The sequence below is a fragment of the Dromiciops gliroides genome, chromosome 4 (genome assembly GCF_019393635.1).
Source record: "Dromiciops gliroides isolate mDroGli1 chromosome 4, mDroGli1.pri, whole genome shotgun sequence".
NCBI classification, from domain to species: domain Eukaryota; kingdom Metazoa; phylum Chordata; class Mammalia; order Microbiotheria; family Microbiotheriidae; genus Dromiciops; species Dromiciops gliroides.
The window spans coordinates 374,975,103-374,993,961 of record NC_057864.1 but is presented as its reverse complement, the minus strand read 5'-3'; the positions used below and the strand labels follow the sequence as shown (position 1 = coordinate 374,993,961).

The following is an 18,859-nucleotide window of genomic DNA, read 5'->3' as shown; positions in this document are numbered from 1 at the left end:
GACAACAACCAACCAGGTAGCTTGCATGTATCTATTTATGTACATGTTGTTTAACCCATTAGAATGTAAGCTCCTTGAGGGCATGAGCTGTCTAGTTTGCTTTGATTTGTATACTGAGTGCTCAGCACAGCTCCTAGAACATAGGAAGCACTTAATTAATTGATTAATTAATTAATGTTTGTCAACTGACAAATTGATTCACCAGTGTCATGGAACAAGCCCTACTCAAAGCTACAGTATTCCCTATTGATGGCAAAGTTCTCCAAATGTTCCTACTTGCAAGAAATGTGTCACCAGTATGTCTCTCATGCATACATCAAAATGATGCAACATGCCTTGAAAGACATAAAAGCTAGAACTTTACTTGACATGCCTAATTATTAGTATTGGGTGAGACATGATCCCATATCAGAAAAGAATTCCCTATAGCTGGTTAAGTTATTTTTAAAAATTGGGGGGGCGGGTTAAGTTCTTCTGATGATCATGCTTATGAATGACATTGAGCTGGCTGTATCAATCTCCTTTTACCCCAAATCTAGCTCCCTTCCCATTAGACTCTACTGCCTCTCCTTTAAATCACACTTGCCAGAGATAATAATACAATGATCAGTATGTGGATTTGAGGTTGGGATGACCACTCACAGAAGGGATTCTTCTCTCCCTGGGCTGTGTATAGCCTATGCTCAGTTAACAGGCTCTATCACCAGTCATGGATTCTGTTTTATAGGGCACTCTTGCTGATGTTGGCATCTTCTCTTTGCACCTCCCCAACTCCTCAAAAACATATAATGCTATTTTTCTTAGTCTATTCACTCGGTTAATTGGGTAATTAATAACAACAACAGCTAGTATTCCTATAACATGTTAAGGTTTACAAAGCACTTTCATTTACCTAACTCTTTTAGGTTTGCAAAGAATTTTACAAATCTTATCTCATTTTATCCCCACAATAATCCTGCAAGGCTAGTGCTATTATTATTCTCATTTTACCGATAAGGAAACTGACAGGTTAAATGAATTTCCCAGGGTCACACAGCCAAGTGTGAGTCTGGATTTATACTCAGATCTTCCTGACTCTCATTCCAGGACTTTATCCACTGTGTCACCTAGCTGATGTATTCCATTGTCATATGCCCTCAGCACATAGCCAATTAAACATATTTCAGTCAAAATAGCTGGTGATCTAGGTGTCTAGGATGTAGGGAATCAGGGTGACTAGGAACAGAGACCAATCCTAATTTCCCATTAGATGCTGAATGTGTTTTACTGGTGAAAATGACAAAACTGCTGAAGAAACTGACTTTGACCAATATGCAGATAATTAATATTATCAATAGGGACAACTCAAAGATGTCTCCATTTATAAAATATATACACACATATAATTTTTGCAGTTTTTGTAAAACACTTTCCTCAAACCCTCCCTGTGAATTAAGTGTTGTGAATGTCCAAATTATTCCCATTTTACAGCTGAGGAAATTGAGGCCCAGTGAAATTAAGGCTCTCTCCCAGGGTCGGAAAACTCTACTATGTGAGCAGTTTGAAAGGACAGACATATGTGTGGCAGGAGGCACGTGTAATTTTTCCTTTTCTTTCTCTTCTGTTTTCTCTGTCGTTCTTTGCAGACTTCCCCTCTCAGTTGGTTGCATTTTCTTTAAAAACCACCTTTGTTTGGTCAAGCCCCTTCCATAAAACACAAATGGCCATGGTTGGCTGAAAAGAATGCTTTTACTGCCCATGGCACTTTACCCAGAGAACCACTCTGGAGCCCCAAGGCTAACCTTTTCAGCCCAGGGTCACACAGAGTATCAGCAGCAAAAGTGACAATAAAACCAGGTTGTCTTGGTCCCCATTCCAGGTGCTTTCAATACTGCCTCCCAAGTCGGAAGCAGGTTTTCTACATAATAGCCATGGTCCTCCATAATTAAGGGCAAATCAGGGTCCAGAAAGGGAGAAAGGAAATGGGGAACTCCCATAGTAGGAAAAATAGATACACGATTCCAGAAGAATTGGTCGAAAACAAATAAGCTATAGAAAGAAAGGAGGAAGGGCTAGGGCTCTACAACCTAAGATTATGCTTACCATCTGGCCATAAATATTGGAAGAGTAAAAATGCCAAATGTGGATAAACAAAAAATGCAAAAAAATAATCATGGGGAGAAAAAGGCACATGCAAGGTATAAACCATCTGGTCCAAAGGAGTCTTGGAAAGGTTGTAGAATTAAATTAAGAAGGTAAGTATCTTGTAAGATAGAGAATGATAGACACAAGGGATCAAACACGAAGAAAATGTTCAAGCCAACACAGGGCAAAAGGTCAGTGAGGAAAGATGGGGAGGCCCTAGGGAATTGTTAATGTACATGGAGAGGTAAATGATGTTGGAATGAGGAGATGGGGGTGAGGAAAGATGCAAAGCAAAACATAGTGTTGGTGGTGGTAGCAGCAGTAGTAGTAGTAGAAGCAGCAGAAGCTGCAACAGCAGCAATAGTAGTAGTAGTAGCAGCAACAGTAACTAGGACAGCTAGCTGGCACAGTGGATAGAGTACCAAATCTGGAGTGAGGAAGACTCATCTTTCTGAGTTCAAATTTGACCTCTGATACTTACTAGCTGTGTGACCCTGGGCAAGTTACTTAATCCTGTTTGCCTCAGTTTTCTTATCTGCTGGAAAAGGAAATGGCAAACAACTCCAATTTTTGCCAAGAAAACCCCAAATGGGGTCACAAAGACTCAGATGCAACTGAAAAATGACTCAACAACAGTTAAAATGGTAATTAGCACTTATGTCCCACTTACTCTGTTTCAGAAACTGTACTACGTGCCTAACAAATATGATTTCATTTTATCTTCATAATGACACTGGGAGGTAGGTGTTATAGAAGAAATAAACAAAACAGATGTTTGTTTTGTAAAAAAAAAAATGCAATATTTCTTTTTATAAAAGGAGATACCTGTGAATTGTCCCTATAGATAGTATTAATTATCTGCATATGGATCACAAAAGAGGGGGAAATAAAAGGATGACTGAGGGGAAGTCAAGATTAGGTTCTTATGATAATAAGGGAAGAAAAGTACCAGAGTTTTATCCCACCCCCCCTTTTTCCGCATCAGCAAAAAATTAAATCAATCATATGCTTATTGGGAGTTTTAAATTAACTGACTGTCTTATCAGCTGCATGACCCTAAGAAAGTCACTTAACTTCCCAGGGTTCCAAGCAGCTCTTGAAAATTATCTAAGTTATAGAATAATTGCTTAATGGAAGGAATTGCCTTACAGAGGAGTTCCTTGTTTTGAAATGGGTTTGGCAGATTCACTAAGGATGAATACAGGAAATATAATCCCAAAGCAATGTGAACAAGCAAGATTTATTGGGGGAGGGGGTGGTATGGTGGATACTCGCACCTGCTGGGGTTCATGGGGCCTCCATTTTTTTCTTCTTCCTCTTCCTCCTTATTCTTTTTCTTCTTCCCATAACTGTCACTCCAGGTTTTCATCTCTTGTTCAGTTGGCAACTTCAGTGTATTTGCAAAGGAATATTACTGTTACAGCTATTGCATCTAACAAGAAATTTGATCTTGTTTAAAAAAAATACTCTTTGTCAATAAGTTTTATTGTTGTTGATTCATTTCAGTCATGTCCAACTCTTTGTCACCCCATTTTAGGTTTTCTTAACAAAGATAAAGTTTGCCATTTCCTTTTCCAAATCATGTTACTAATGAGGAAACTGAAGCAAACAGGTTAAGTGACTTGCCTAGGGTCACATAGCTAGTAAGTGTTTGATGTCAGATTTGAACTCAGATCTTCCTGATTTATGCCCAACACTCTATCCACCCCAACACTTAGCTACCCCATAGACAAGATTAGAGAATATAAATCCAAGAGACTGGTAACTGGAGGACCTGTTTATATAGTTCCCAATATCAGTAAGAACTAGACAGGGAACTATTCAAGCTTAAGCAGATATATGGTAAAGCAGACATTAATACATTCCCAACACTCATATTCGAATACCTCAAATTTGAAGAGACATCTAAACCCTAAGCTTGAAGAGTAACTACAGAGTATACTTTGTTGTTTGGTTATTTGTCATGAATGAGTTGTATGGCTAATCAATAGTAACAATAAAGTTTAATTTCACTTTTTAAGAAGTCCCATTGGGCTGGGACTCAGGGATGGAGCTAAACCACTTTGAAGAGTTTAGTCCTTATATTTATAAGGTCCCTTATCTGGGTTTTCTGCCTGTTATTACTAGAAGACCAAGTGTGAGCTAAACCCTGGTTACGAGTGATTGCTTTCAGTAATCTGTGTTTAAAAGTTTTGAGTCTTTACATTCCCACATCACTAAAATCACAGTTCCAGACAAAACACAAACACAAACCTTAGCTGAGAGTTTTCAAAGTTCTCAATACTATGTTGGGCAATGTAGGGGATACAGAAGAAGTAGACATAACCTTCAGAATCCTCTAATCTTCTTCAAGCAATTTAACAAACACACATGCACTCTACAGCTATACATTGTAGCACCCAGGCTATTCTGGTACAAGGCTTGTGTATTATAGTGCTAATTTGTGTGGAAGCTTGGATGAACATGATCAGCTCATGGCACAATAATAGGAGTATCCTGATGATATTCATAGAGGGTTTGGGGAGGAAGAGGTGAATATCATGGGATCCTATGAGTTAATTGAGCACGGATGACTGAAAGAATTCAGAGGAAAGGGGGTGAAATTAATTCCACTTCATTCCAACCTCAAAAACATTTTAAAGTATCTATTATGTGTCAGATACTATAATAAGCATGGGAGATACAATGAGAAAAATAAGGGTGTCCCTATCCTCAAGTAGCTTACATACTGTTGAGGGGAAGCCAACATAGACCCATGGAAGTAATCCCAAATATACAGAAAGCAAAATACAAAGTAGTTCTTACTCAAGGTGGGGTAAGAGAAGTAAGAACTGGAGAGGCTACCAAAGGCCAGAGTCAGCATCAAAGCTGGATTTCAAGAGATGTGGGAGAAGAGGGAGAATATTTCATGTAAGAGGGACAGTGTGTTCAAAGACATGAAGGCAAGAGGTATGATATCATGTAGGGGGAACAACAGGTAGACCATTTTGACTAGAACATAGCTTGGTGGGGGGGGGCAGCTAAGTGGTGCGATGGATAAAGCACTGGGCCTGAATTCAGGAGGACTTGAGTTCAAATATGACCTCAGACACTTGACACTTACTAGCTGTATGACCTTGGGCAAGTCACTTAACTCTCGCTGCCCCTAAAAAGAAAAGAAAAGAAAAAAGAGCATAGCTTCAGTGAGAGGGAATAATGTGATGCCAATCTGGAAAGATAAGTTGGACTCAGATGTGCAGGGTTTTAAATTTAACAGTGTAGTTTGCATTTTGATAATGAGGTAATAAGCAGCCTCTGAAACTTCTTGATAAGGGATTGACATGGTTAGACATATACTATCATGATAGTTCAAGTAAGAGCTAATAAGGGTCTGAACTAGGGGGGTGGACATGTCAATGGAAAAAAGAGATTAGATGCTAGAGATATTATGGAGGTAGAATTGATGAGACTTGGCAACTGAATGGACATGTTGGGTGAGGGAGGGTGAAGAGTTAAGAATGGCTTGTGTTATAAATTGGCTTGACTGGAAGAATGGCAATATCCTCAATAGAAACAGTTAAGTTAGAAATAGGGATGAACTTATGGAGAAAGATGAGAGACTTTTTGACCACATTAAATTTGAGATACCTTATGGGACGTGCTGGTTGATGCCTGACTTTTAAAGTCAGAATGATCAGAGAAGACTCTATGGAGGAGATACAAGATGAACTGGGGCATGAAAAGACTCTTGGGATAAGTGGGATTTAGGAGAGTAGAGAGAAAAGGAGAGGAGAGCATTCCAGAAAAAGGGAACAGTGAAGAGGTCATCCTGCCAAGACCAAAGGGAATGCTGGGGACTTATGGGTATGGGGAATCCTATGGTTTATCTGAGTAGTAGAGGATTGGTGTGAGAGAGCAGTTGGGAACCATATTGGTATAGAGGAGTGTGTGACTCTGAGATGTTGGGGGGGGTGATGTTTGTACTCATGTTCTTGCTATATCCTTGAAGTAAATATCTCTCTATAAAAGCTAATTGATGTTGAGTGGCTAAATGGAACTAGGAGGTTAGTTACTGCCACCTAAGCAGGGAGGGAACCTTCCTAGGATAGGGGCTCAAGCCAAAAGTATTGGAGAAAAGGCACCTCAACTCAATAGGGGTTGATATAGAACCCCAAAAGGTTGATATAACAGCCTACCTCTGAACTAATGAGACCAGAACATACTGTCTCCATGATGAAGATTTCATAATGCATGCTAAATTAGGAAGTGACAGTGCTATGCAAGGCAGATTAAAGGAGGGAAAGGAAGGTTTGCTTATTTTTAAAAACATATTTGTTGTTTTGCTTTTTGTTTCTTTTTTCTGCTTTGTAAAATTGTTTTTAATAAATTTTTTGTTCTTTTTGCAGCTAAGTAAAGGTCATGGGTTTAGGATTTCACCCAATTGGAATCAGGCATGTAAGAAGAGCTCTTGTGTTGCCATGATTCCTTTAAAGACATAATCTGAAAACTGAGCATATGGGAAATGTGGTCCATGCTTAGTCATAAAGATTGACTAGACATTATCTTGGAGATGTGTGCCAGTCAACGTGGGTAGTAAACTGTAAAACTCCAGCAGCAAATTTGGAATTGTCCTCAGAGTAGGGGTTGGTCATCATTATCAATCCCGTTTCCCCCCCACAGTGTAATCTGCATTGGGGTTGCTGGGGAAATGTCCAGGTTGGGGCTTCTGTGATGTTATTCCAGCATATGACATATTAATAAAGACAGCGATAGCTTAGTGGATGGAGAGTTGATTTCAGTCAGGCAGATCTGGGTTTAAACCCTGCCTGATACATACACACTGGTCATGTGCCCTGAGTAAGTCATTTAACCATTCACTGCCTCAAGCATTTTTCGAACACTCTAAAGTTGCAGGGAAGTTGCTGGGATGTATGAGTAGAAGAGATTTCCTTATCCAGAATTCCCTGTACCAGTGAAATCATTGGTGCAGATCAAACCAAAGAATAGTTAGCCACTTTTTCTGGGTGTGTTCTTGAGGATATACCACAAAAAAAAAAAAAAGAAAGAAAGAAAGAAAGAAAAGAAAAGAAAAGAAAAGAAAGGAAAAAGAAAAAAGTTGCATTATTTCCCAAATAATCAAGTTTTAGAAGTGAAAAAAGATATTTTAAGCTAGACATAATGGCAGAATGTATATTTCATCCAGAAGTATTCTAGGAATCAGTGTCAGAGCTTTTGTGTGCTCTAGGTAAGATTTTTTTTCTAATATTTTATTTTTTCCTCAATTACCTGTTAAAACAATTTTTAAAAAATTTGTAGATTTGGGTTTGGTTTTGTTTTTGCACTTTTGAGTTCCAAATTCTATTCCTACCTTCCTCTGGGCCTCCCCCCCTCCCTGAGACAGTAAGCATTCAGATATAGGTTATACATGTGCAATCATATAAAACATTTCCATATTAATCCTTTTGTACGAGAAGACTTGAACAAAAGAAAAAGAATGAAAGAAAATGAAAAATAGCATGCGTCAGTCTGTTATTCAAATAATATCAGTTCTTTCTCTGGAGGCAGATAGTATGTTTCATTATTAGTCCTTTGGGATTGTCTTGGATCATTGTAATCCTGCGAATAACTAAGTCGTTCACAGTTCTTCATCGTACAATATTGCTGTTACTATGTATAATGTTCTTCTAGTTGTGTTCACTTCATTTTGCATCATATATGTATGATATCCGCTACATCAATCCCCCTCTTTCAATCAATGAACATTCATTCAATTCTTATTTTGTGCCAGGCACTGTGCTAAGACTGAGGCAAAAATAATGCCTGCTCTCAAGGTGTATGCATTCTAATGGAAGAGATAACATGTAAAATAACTACGTACATCCAAGATATAAAATTACTATGAAGCTTAAAATTCAAGGAGATAAAAAGGCAATCCAAAGGGAGAAGGAATGAGCTGGTGAGGGAACTTCTCTCCATTCAAACAGCCTCTACCTAAGTAAGGTCAAACCATTACTACCTTTCATTCCAAATTTCCTAATAGGTCTCCCTGAATGCAGCTTCTCTTCTCTCCAATACATCTTCCATGTACCACTCTCTTGTTCTAAAGGCTCCAGTGACTTATCATTCCCTGTAACATAAAATACAAATTCCTCTTTGGAGCCTTTACAGATTTTTACAGTTTGGCTCCAGCCTACCTTTCCAGATATATTGCACACGATTTCCTATTCACACACTTGGCAGTCTAACCAAACTGTCCTACTTGCTGTCCCTCACACATATTCATCTCCTACCTCTGTGGCTTTGTACAGAATTTCCCCCATTCCTTCTCATTTCCATAGCTTAGACTCTTGCTTCCATCCAAATTCAGCTTAGTTGCCACCTCCATTGTTGTTGTTGTTTGTCCTCCATTCTCAAAGAGGACCATGACATCAGGGTGATGTTATGACTTGCAGTAAATTGGATTTAAGTGAGGAAGGGCTGTGCAAGGTCACCAACCTCATTCTCTCATTCAGAACCATCTGGATCCAGTGGCAAGATATACATCAGGACTACTTGGAGGTGGTCCCTGGATGTTTAAGGCAATGAGGGTGGGTTAAGTGACTTGCCCAAGGTCACACACCTACTAAGTGTCTGAGGTGAGATTTAAACTCAGGTTCTCCCAACTTCAGGGCTAGTGCTCTATCACCTAGCTGCCCCATCCACCTCTATTAGGCTCTTCTAGATCTCCCTAGTTATTAGTGCTTTCCTCAGCCTGAAATTATTTCATTTATTTTTGCACAAATTTTATATTTACTTGTCTGTATAGATGTTGTTTCTCTTAATTGCACATAAGCTCCTTGAAGGCAAGGCATTATTTCATTCCCACCCCCCACCCCCCCAATCCTAGTGCTTAGCACAGTGCTTGGCACAGATTTTGCTAAGTGCTTAATAAATACTTTTTGATTGATTCCCCTTTGTGAAAAAATAATTAGAAAGTTTCCTGTGGTGATCCCTTCCATCTTTTCTCATATTCCATCCTAAGTGGCGCTTGTCTCCATTTGTCTTGTCCTGATTTCATTCATGCTGTAGTGGAAAATGCACTTGACTTGAAGGCAAAAGAGATCAAATCTCCAAATATATGACCCTGGACAAGTCATTCAACTTAACTGGGCCCGAGTTTCTTCATCTGTAAAAATAAGGAGTTGGACTAGTCTAATATTGTTAATTGGTTCTCTAATGCTGAAATGGGGGTGTAGAATGAGCAAACAACCACCGAAGTGAAAACTACAAGAATTTAGGGAGAGATACTTTCCCTAAGGATAGGACTATAGACTCTAGAGCCAGTACCTGATCCATTAATTGTAAACTGCAGGGTCTTCTGGTTTTATTGTAGTATAAATGGACAGCTTTTTCAATATGGCAAAGTAGATGATGCTTTTATGCAGTGCCAGGTCCCCTGTAGCATTAAGCAGAGGCACCCCATATTAGCACAGGGGCACTGCAATTACACATATTGAAGTGCAATTCACATATATTAATTTCACCATTGAATAGGCAGTTCACAGTTGTTCACATGCTTTAAAATGCCCTCTCTCAGACTGATCATGAAGAATGCTACCTATGTTCTTATAGAGAGAGAAGATGGATTCAAGATGCAGAATGAGACATATTTTTCAGATACATTCAATGTGAGAATTTGTTTTGTTTAACTATGAATATTTGTTACAAAAGGTTTTTGTTTTGTTTTTTAGTTCTTCATTCAGAGTAGAATAGAATGGGAGAGAGCAGGGGAGGAGAAAAAAGGATCATTGAAGGCTTCTTTTTTAAAGACTCAGAAGCGAACAATAGGAAAGTCAGAAAAAGCCAGACAAGTATTACAGCTTAGAAAGATATGCGTCAAATTTAGTATTTGATTTAAAAAGAAAAGCAAAAATAAATCAGTTTCATTTACAATCCTCTTTCTGGTCAATTATGTACATGGAAATGTCAATCCTATTTGGTCCTTGTTAAATTCAGAATAAAAATAAATAAAATTTTAAAATGCCCTCTGTTATCTTCTTTCTGATTTTCATTAAATTCACAGGTGAGACCCTAATGTTCACACACTGAGGGATTCAGTGAATTGGCAAGCACCTGTTTTTTACTACCAGCCTTTCCAAGATTGGGAGGAGCATGTCATTTAATGGAATGGGCTGTGAGTAAGAATTCTTTGGGAAGGTGAAATGAAGAATGATGCTAGTCAAATCCCAGATGGGGAGATATTTGGAAGTTAGGATTTTATCCCATTTTATACAATATGTTAATGAATTGTAAGGAAGGATGGTGCAGTAAAGTACTGATATGCACTGGAGCTATAAAACCCGGGTGGGACTAATCATTACAATGAGGGGGCAATAAAATTTATACCTCATATGGGTGGCCTGTGTAATTCTGTGAAGCAGAAACAAGGAGGCAGGGAAGTGGAAGAAGACGTGATGGCAGCAGGAATACTAGAATTCTCTTAAAGAGACAGAAGATGAAATGAGATCTTGCTACAGTGCCTAGCAATACACTAACAGAGTTGATCTACCTCCTCTGGGTTGAATTAAATAATTTGACTTCAGCATCGTCCACCCCTACTTTTTTGATACATCTCTACTCCCTTCAATATCCATTGTCCAAGTTCGTGATGTCATTCTGAAGCCCAAGGTCCCCCTTTTTCAGTAATTGCCACCTACTCAGGAGAACATAACCTTCCCCATGGTCTTCTCTTCTCAAGAGACCTGGGATATCATCCTTCCTTTATCAATGGATAGCTGTAAAACCTTAGGAAAGTCAATTGATCTCTTTGAGCCTCAGTTTTGCCATGTATAAAATGAGCTGAATGGATCTGATAATCTAGAATAGGGGTTCTTAAACTTTTTGTGCCATTGATCTCTTCTGAGAAAAATGATTGTTGACTTCATTCAAAAATATGTGGTAAGTACAAAACCTGAGGTCAGTGAAAATAAAGATGTGACTTTTTTTTCTTGCTGTTCAGTCATTTCAATCAGGTCTGCCTCTTTGTGGTTCCATGTGCAGTTTTTTTGGCAAAGATATCGGAATGATTTCCTTCTCCAGTTCATTTTACAGATGAAGAAACTGAGGCAAGCAGGGTCACACAGCTAGTAAGTGTCTGAGGCTGGATTTGAACTTAGGTCCTCTTGACTTCAGGCCTGATGCTCTATTTATTATACTGCCTAGCTGCCCCCTTTTTTCAGACCAACTGAAATCTATCCAAAGATCCCAAGTTAAGAATCTCTAATCAAGAAGGTGACTGTCAGCTTCAAAATGTTGAAACTGTGAGTCTTCTGTTTCTCCCTGATATCTTCTCCACCCTACACACCCCTCCCCCATAAAACTTTATCAGTCAGCTGTATGTAGCATACTCTGGTCCTATTTTGGGGCAGCCACAGACTGCAGCTTAGAGCTTTCCATAGAGTGGATCACAATGTTAATAGGACAGCTCAGTTTTTGCAAATAACTATGAAATAGTTTCAGAAGCAAGGGCCTAGAAATAAGTGATGGGCATTTAAGGTAAAGGGGTACAAGTTAGTAGGAGTCAGGGTTGGCAGATGGATCCAAAATCTTGGCATATTGGTCAGCAAAGAAGTGTGAGAATCTAAAGAGCAAAGCAAGAAAATACAGTGTTACATCATGAAAGTACCCAAGAAATTATGCCTGAATAGGTTTTAGTTCATAAAAGATATCTTTTTGAGCTCTAGTTTTTAAGCTATTTTATACTATTTCTCCTTCCCAACTCCCTTCCCCCCATGTTGGCTCCATCTTTTGAATGAATTTCAGCTTTGGACAGCTCCATGAAGTTCTCAGTCTCTCTCTCTCTCTCTCTCTCTCTCTCTCTCTCTCTCTCTCTCTCCCTCTTTCACACACACACACACACACACACACACACACACACGATGGGAACAATTAGGATAGCCCAATTTCTTTGAAACTTACAAATGATTGAAGAAGAATGATAATATAAACTTGCTTAAACACTAGAAATCCAAATTGACCTTGCATCACAATTTGCAGGTAAATCAGTAGGACACTTTCTCCTATAATTCCTTATTTATATGAAATTAGAGTTTAAATCTAAACTTAGACTCCTTTTATTTGACATCTAATAGTGACATGTTTTGTTGATGTTATTTAAGAAGATTTAAATTACATTTATTCTGTTAAGTGACAAACTTGATGACTTTTGAGCATTTCACAGATATGAAATTTAATTATGAATGCAAGATATATAAATGTGTAAGATAAAATGCCAATTTAGTCACTTATTTCCTTGCCTTGATGTTGGTCTATTTTTGGAAGCTGCCCTTGATAGCTCTCTCAAAAAGTGAACTAGAATTAATATGGAGGTATCTTATATTACAAGCACAATCTTGCAGGCCTCTAGTGTCAAATCTCTGGATTGCAGAGGTATGGAGTCTGTTTCCTCACTACTTCCTATGTTATAAGTACAGGAGTGCCTTACCCCTGTCTCTTCTGAAATCCACCAGTCCAGAGATCATGGCTTCTTGAGCCCTCTGGTTGTAAAAGCCTCTACAAAGTACTCTATTCCTGGGAATCTCAAAGGATTATACAGATGTTGATTCTCATAATTTTAATAACCTACCTATGTTTCTAGGACTCTCTAGTTTTGTCTCCAATTAAATGTTACATACAACTTCCCTTGGAAAAAAAGAAATATAGCATAATCTCATATAATTATTAATAGCTTTAAACTGTTATAGAGAAACATAATGGCATGGTGAGCAGACAGCTGACCTTAAAATCCAGAGGACTTCAATGCATGTCCTAGTTCTAATGAAACATCATAGTTGTATAACCATGAATAAGTAAGTGAACATCTCAATGACTCAAGCAACTCTCTAAAACAGGAGTTCTTAATCTGGGGATTTAAGGGGGTCTGTTGACTTGAATGGGGAAAAAAGCACATCTTTATTTCCACATAATTGGTCTCCTTTTATTTTATGCACTTAAAAACATTATTTTGAAAAGAGTTCCATAGGCTTAGCCAGATTGCCAAAGGGGTCCACAATACACACACATGCATGCATGTACACAAGTGTGCACACACACACACTTTAAGAAGTCCCGTTCTAAGACTATAATTTACGGTTAAGTTCTTCATCTGCATTACCTTACTAGTGATGCCATGAAATCAGAGGTCTGGACCCCAAAAAATTTTAAAAAGAAAAAATTACAAGGGTTAGTAAGCTCTAGGCGTAGGCTAAGAGATGCTATTTTAGAACACAATTTTCCTTGGTGTTTTGTCCCTTTTGAGTTCTAACTCTTTGGTACAGTGGATAGAGAATTGGCTCTCAAGTTGGAAGAATCTAAGTTCAAATCTCACCTCAGACAACTTACTAGCTGTGTGACCCTAGGGACGTCGTGTAACCCCAGTTGCCTTAAACATCCAGGGCCATAACCAGTTTTCCTGATGTATATTTTGCCACTGGACCCAGATGGTTCTGGAGGAGAGAGTGAGGTTGGTGACCTTGCACCGCCCTCCCTCACTTAAATCCAATTTACTGAAATCATGACATCACCTGATGTCATGATCCTCTTTGAGAATGAAGGACAAACAGCAACAGCTGCATACTGGGGCCTCATGATACAGCAGTGGCTCTGTAATCAGTTCAAGTATAGATTTGGATCTTGCTTATGGGGCTTTCTACCTATATGCACTTGGACAAATCATTTAAACTCACTGAACCTCTGGTTTATCACCCATCAAATGAGGGAGTGGCCTTGCAGCAATAGTGCTGTGTTCCCATGGTCATACTTTAGAGTATTTTGTCAGCAACCAAGTTGAGTCATTTTAAAGGACTGCTCATTCTTTGCCTGTTCTTGAAATCATCAGCAAATTGGCAAGGGGACAAGTAAGCCTAGACAGCAGTATTCAAATCAATGAGCAAGATATAAATAAGGATCGTGGTGAGTACTTCCAGCTTTGCCACAGGCTAGAGAAGTTGGATCTTGAGTAAATCATTAATCTGCTTAGTACCTCAGTATCTTCATCTCTGAAATGGGGAGAAAACTTGTGGCCTATTTCATAGAGTGTTCCTGAGGAGCAACCAATAAAAGCCATGGCTTAAAAAATATTCAAACAAAAACAAAAACAAAAGAATATTCCAAAAATGTAGATAACTCTGTGTAGTCTTACTACATATTCATAGGAGACAAGCTGTGGTTTAAAGAAGAAAAAAAAGGCCCAGTAGAAGACATAGTAAAACTGCCTCAATTTTATCATACCAATGTGGCAAGTAGTAAAAAAAAAAACAGCATTCAGAAGGAAGCATGAAAAGCTGCAGCAGAGGAAGAGTTTGTATTCACTGTTTAGATAGAGAAAACTACCTGTAATTATTTCGTTAGTGGGACTGCATAAAACTTGTATTGCATTTAATTCTACACAAAACAATTTCTATATTTCATGTCGTGAGTTAGAATGAAAATGGAGATAGTTCATCAACACTGATCCGGGATATAAAAAGAGCTGTGAAGCCAAGGGTATGAGAGTGCATAAAAATGTTTTGTGTTCTGACCAGTACATTGCTTTAAAAAAAATTTTACAATCAGGCCCAATTGTTCATTCTCGCCATGCAGAAGATACTCACATATTCATTTTTAAAAGGGCAAATCAACCATAATTCAGTTTATAAACTGTGAAGCTGGTTGCGAATGTCTGGATGAATATTCATTAGAATCTCTTAATCTGCCATCGACTGTGATTCATTAGGCATATGTAAATATCACTCACTTTAATTGCCCCTAAACTGACTTAACATAATATTGTCATTAGCAAATTATTAGTTATTTGTGTAACTAATGGTACATTATGGTGGGCACGTTAAAACGCCAAATATATGATAACAATTATGGTGATGTTTTATGCTGGGTGCTTTCTAAACTATTTGATGAAATATAATGGAGTCGAATCAAATCTGGTATGTTAATAGGACAGTTGTTGAACTTTTTTTCCCTTACACCTTGGTAGCTGCTCTAAGGCATGGGCTGTTCACTTTTCTAACACTTATTCAGGCTAGAGATTCTCTTTGGACTTCCCCCACCCCCCACCCCCAAGCCAAAGGTTCTAGAGTCTCTGGCTACTGCTCTCCTATATTTTACTCAATATCTCTCTTCATTTATTCGTGACTGGGACCTGATTTTCAGGGAAATTGACTGTTTAATCAAGCATCTCAAGCTGAAGGTGCTGAACATGATGGGATGTGGAGAAAATGCAGCTAAATGGGTCAAACAAGAAATTCCAGAGGAACCTTTGGCAATATTGAAGTCAAAGGATAGGATTATCAATAAGTTATGGGATCATCATATTGTGCTAGCTTCTTATCCAGTGAAGTTGTATTTTAAGGGACATGATTTGACTAATAGGAACCCACATAACCATGAGTTTTGCCATACAAGAAAACTCAATACCTCCTCAGCATTGGTATCTGTCATAGATTTTAATATAGCATGAAAATCCTCATTTGTCTTTCCTACCATTGAGTGTTTTTTTTCTTTTTCTTTTCATTCCTTTCAATAATATTGACCAAAAATGCTAGAGAGCTCCCTCCTATCATGGTCCCTGTATTCATTGGGTGGGTGGGGGAGAGTTACTTTCAAAGCAAATAATTTACTCCTCATCACTCCTAATGGTTGAAAATTCACTGAGTGAGCTCAGAGGAATACATGGCAAACTGATGAACTAGAGGAAAAGCCTGCAATTAGCTTTTTTTTTTCCTAGCCTTTTTTAATTGCTGAACTGACAACACGAATATACTAGTCCCAAATGAGCTAGGTGCCCACAAATCCTTTTTATCATGTACTGATCCTAAAGACTAGGGACATTAGGGGGTCATTGATGTTTGTAAACAGAAATGAAGAAAACGTACAAATCATCATCCCCATCTTTGATAATGTCTTAGATTAATTGTCATTTCATCTCTATTTAATAAGAGATTATCTTACGCCAATGCCTACATGTGTAAGGTAATTATTGAGAATAATGACAAGGTAATGAATATGTAGATTTTGGTACAAACCTCTCGTTATGGTTTTGAGATTCCAGAAACATGTTTTATAACCTCAAACAGCATTTTATTTAAAGCCCAGCAATTATGAATTTTAAAAATCTAACATGGCCAGATTTACTTTATTAAGATGAAATACCCCCAACTATTTTTTACGCTGATTCATTTTGATTTTTATCCAGCACTACCCAAATATTTCTTAGCAAGAAGGGATAGCTTGAACCATTGAACTGGTGTGGGAAATTGAGGCCCAAAACAGTCTGTATCTTTATCATGGGATCATAGAGTTAAATCTGGATGACACCTGAAAGGTCATATAGGATGCTCCCTGTTTTTGTGGATGAGGAAATTGAGGTCCAGAGAGGTAAGGGACTTGCTCAAGGTAATACAGTTATAGTCAAGATTTGAATGAAGTTTCTCTTGTTCATGGTCAACTGAATCTGCCAAGATACAGTCAATTTTTTTCAACTGTCTGAATGACTGATTTCTAAAGAACCAGGTATTTGGCATGTAGTTAATCTAGTTTAATCTCCAAAACAGACAAAATATTCAGCCTTAGCTTTTTGTATCATAGAGCTCAGTGGCAAAGCTCTTACTTGACCTAAAATATCTCTAATCCATGGTCATTGTTTTATTGATATCTTAATTCCAGTGCCTTCTCTTTTGTTGTTTAATATCTGTCCTGTAGATAGCTTGTTTGTACATATTTGTTTGTTTGTTATCTCCCCCATTAGACTGTGTGTTCCTTGAGGCCAGGGATTTTTTTTTTTTGCCTCTTTTTATATCTGCAGTCCCTGGCTCATTGTAGGCACTTAATAAATGTTATCAATTGACTATCAATGACTAAAGGCTTCAAATAGACAAAGAGCCTTTGAGACAGTCCCAAAGGAATTTCTGCCTTTGTTCATGGTAGTGGCAATCACAAACCCAAGGAAAGTACATCAGGTTGTTGTTGAAGGTATTTTTGTCAGTTATTTTCCAACTCTTAAGGGTTGCCATTAGCAGTAAAGAAATACTTTTATCTCCAGATTATATGTTGAGTTGTTGCCCCAGCTTCCTTATAGAAAAAAAAGTTATGGAATATAAAAGTAAGCCGGAGAAATTATTCTTTCATAGGTGACATAGCACCTAAATGGAGCTGGTGACCATCAATAGGAATAGGGAGAGAGGAAAAAGGAATCAGAAAGAGGGTTGATCAAAGGCTCAAAGATTGACTTCAGAGGGTAGCAAGAAAAGGATATATTAACTAAAATGACACTTGTAAGTAGGAAGGAGTAACTGGAGGAAATATGTCCAAGGCAGAGAGAAAGGCTCTAGGGAAGGAATTTTTGTTAAAGGAGCATTGGGTGAAATCCAAAGTAAAACAAGTGAAATGCATGAAATTCTAATTTTAGCATAACTTCACTAAAGTGAAACTAATTTTAACCACCTAAACTGAGTTTAGAAAGAAAGTAAATGAAAGTAAAAAAAAGAAAAGAAAAATTTGCCCTCTTCCATCAGGGTCAATAGTGAACTGGCCAAACTGGGTATGAAATGGAGAACAGCTTCTGGTAATATTGATTTTTTTGCTCAAACTGAGTCAAGCTAGAGTCAGTGTCTGCACCGTTGCCAGCCTGTATGTAGCTTGTACCCTCAACTTTCCTCTTGCTGTGGATAAGTAGCTTCACATTTGGAATGAGAGACTGAGTATGTGCTTTGTAGTTATTTTTTTGTAACAGAGGAAGGACATCTAGGAAAAGAGGAAAAGCCTGGGTCTTGACATTGTTTTCCTTGAAATAAAAATGCATCTCCCCACCCCCAGCCAAAGAACAGGAACATGTAGTCAGGGACAAATTAAACTGTGTACTTCCCACATCACCAACATTCTTAAATAAATGAAAGTGACAAAAGATAGGGGTTTGACCTTTGATTTCATTGGTATAGGGGATTTACAGGTATAGAAATTCCATCCACAAGTACAAGTTAGCACCTTCTCTGGAACCTATAATCTTCTTAAAAATGTTTTATTTTATTCTGAATTTAACAAACCCCAGATGAAATGAAAATTTCTGTACACACAGTAAAACAGGAAAAGAGGATTATACATAAAACTATGAATCTCTATTAAGTACAGCTTGTTTTTCTTAAAAGTGTATGATAGGGGCAACTAGGTGGCACAGTGGATAGAGCACTGGCCCTGGATTCAGGAGGACCTGAGTTCAAATCCAGCCTCAGACACTTGACATGTACTAGCTGTGTGACCCTGGGCAAGTCACTTAACCCTCACTGCCCCACCAAAAAAAAAAGTGTATGATAAATTCGACATGTAACTTTCAAAGCTGTTCTGCTTGCCTGATTCCTTCTATTTTCTTCTGTGCATAAAAACCTAATACATCCTACTACAATTAATGAGTAAGGCCCATTTCATATGTCTTTACTATTAAAGATCGTAGCATTAAAGTGAGCAGAGAAATAAGATTGTATACCTCTAGTAGCTATGAGTAGGAGATGTATTCCTAACCAAACAAGAGATGGAAGAAATTACAAAAGATAAAATAGATAACTGTTGTTACAGGAAACTGAATTATTTCTGAATATACATAAGAAATAGACCTAGGATAAGAAGGGAAAGGTGCTGTGTCACCTATGAAAGAAGAATTTCTCCGGCCTACTTTTATATTCCATAACTCTTTCTTCTATAAGGAAGCTGGGGCCAAGCCATATAAACAATG

At 38.0% G+C, this 18,859-nt stretch overlaps 1 pseudogene; it reads right to left on the bottom strand.

Annotated features, from left to right (window-relative positions):
• The window catches only part of LOC122755144, a 64,510-nt pseudogene that overhangs the window by 10,864 nt on the left and 34,787 nt on the right, over positions 1–18,859 (bottom strand).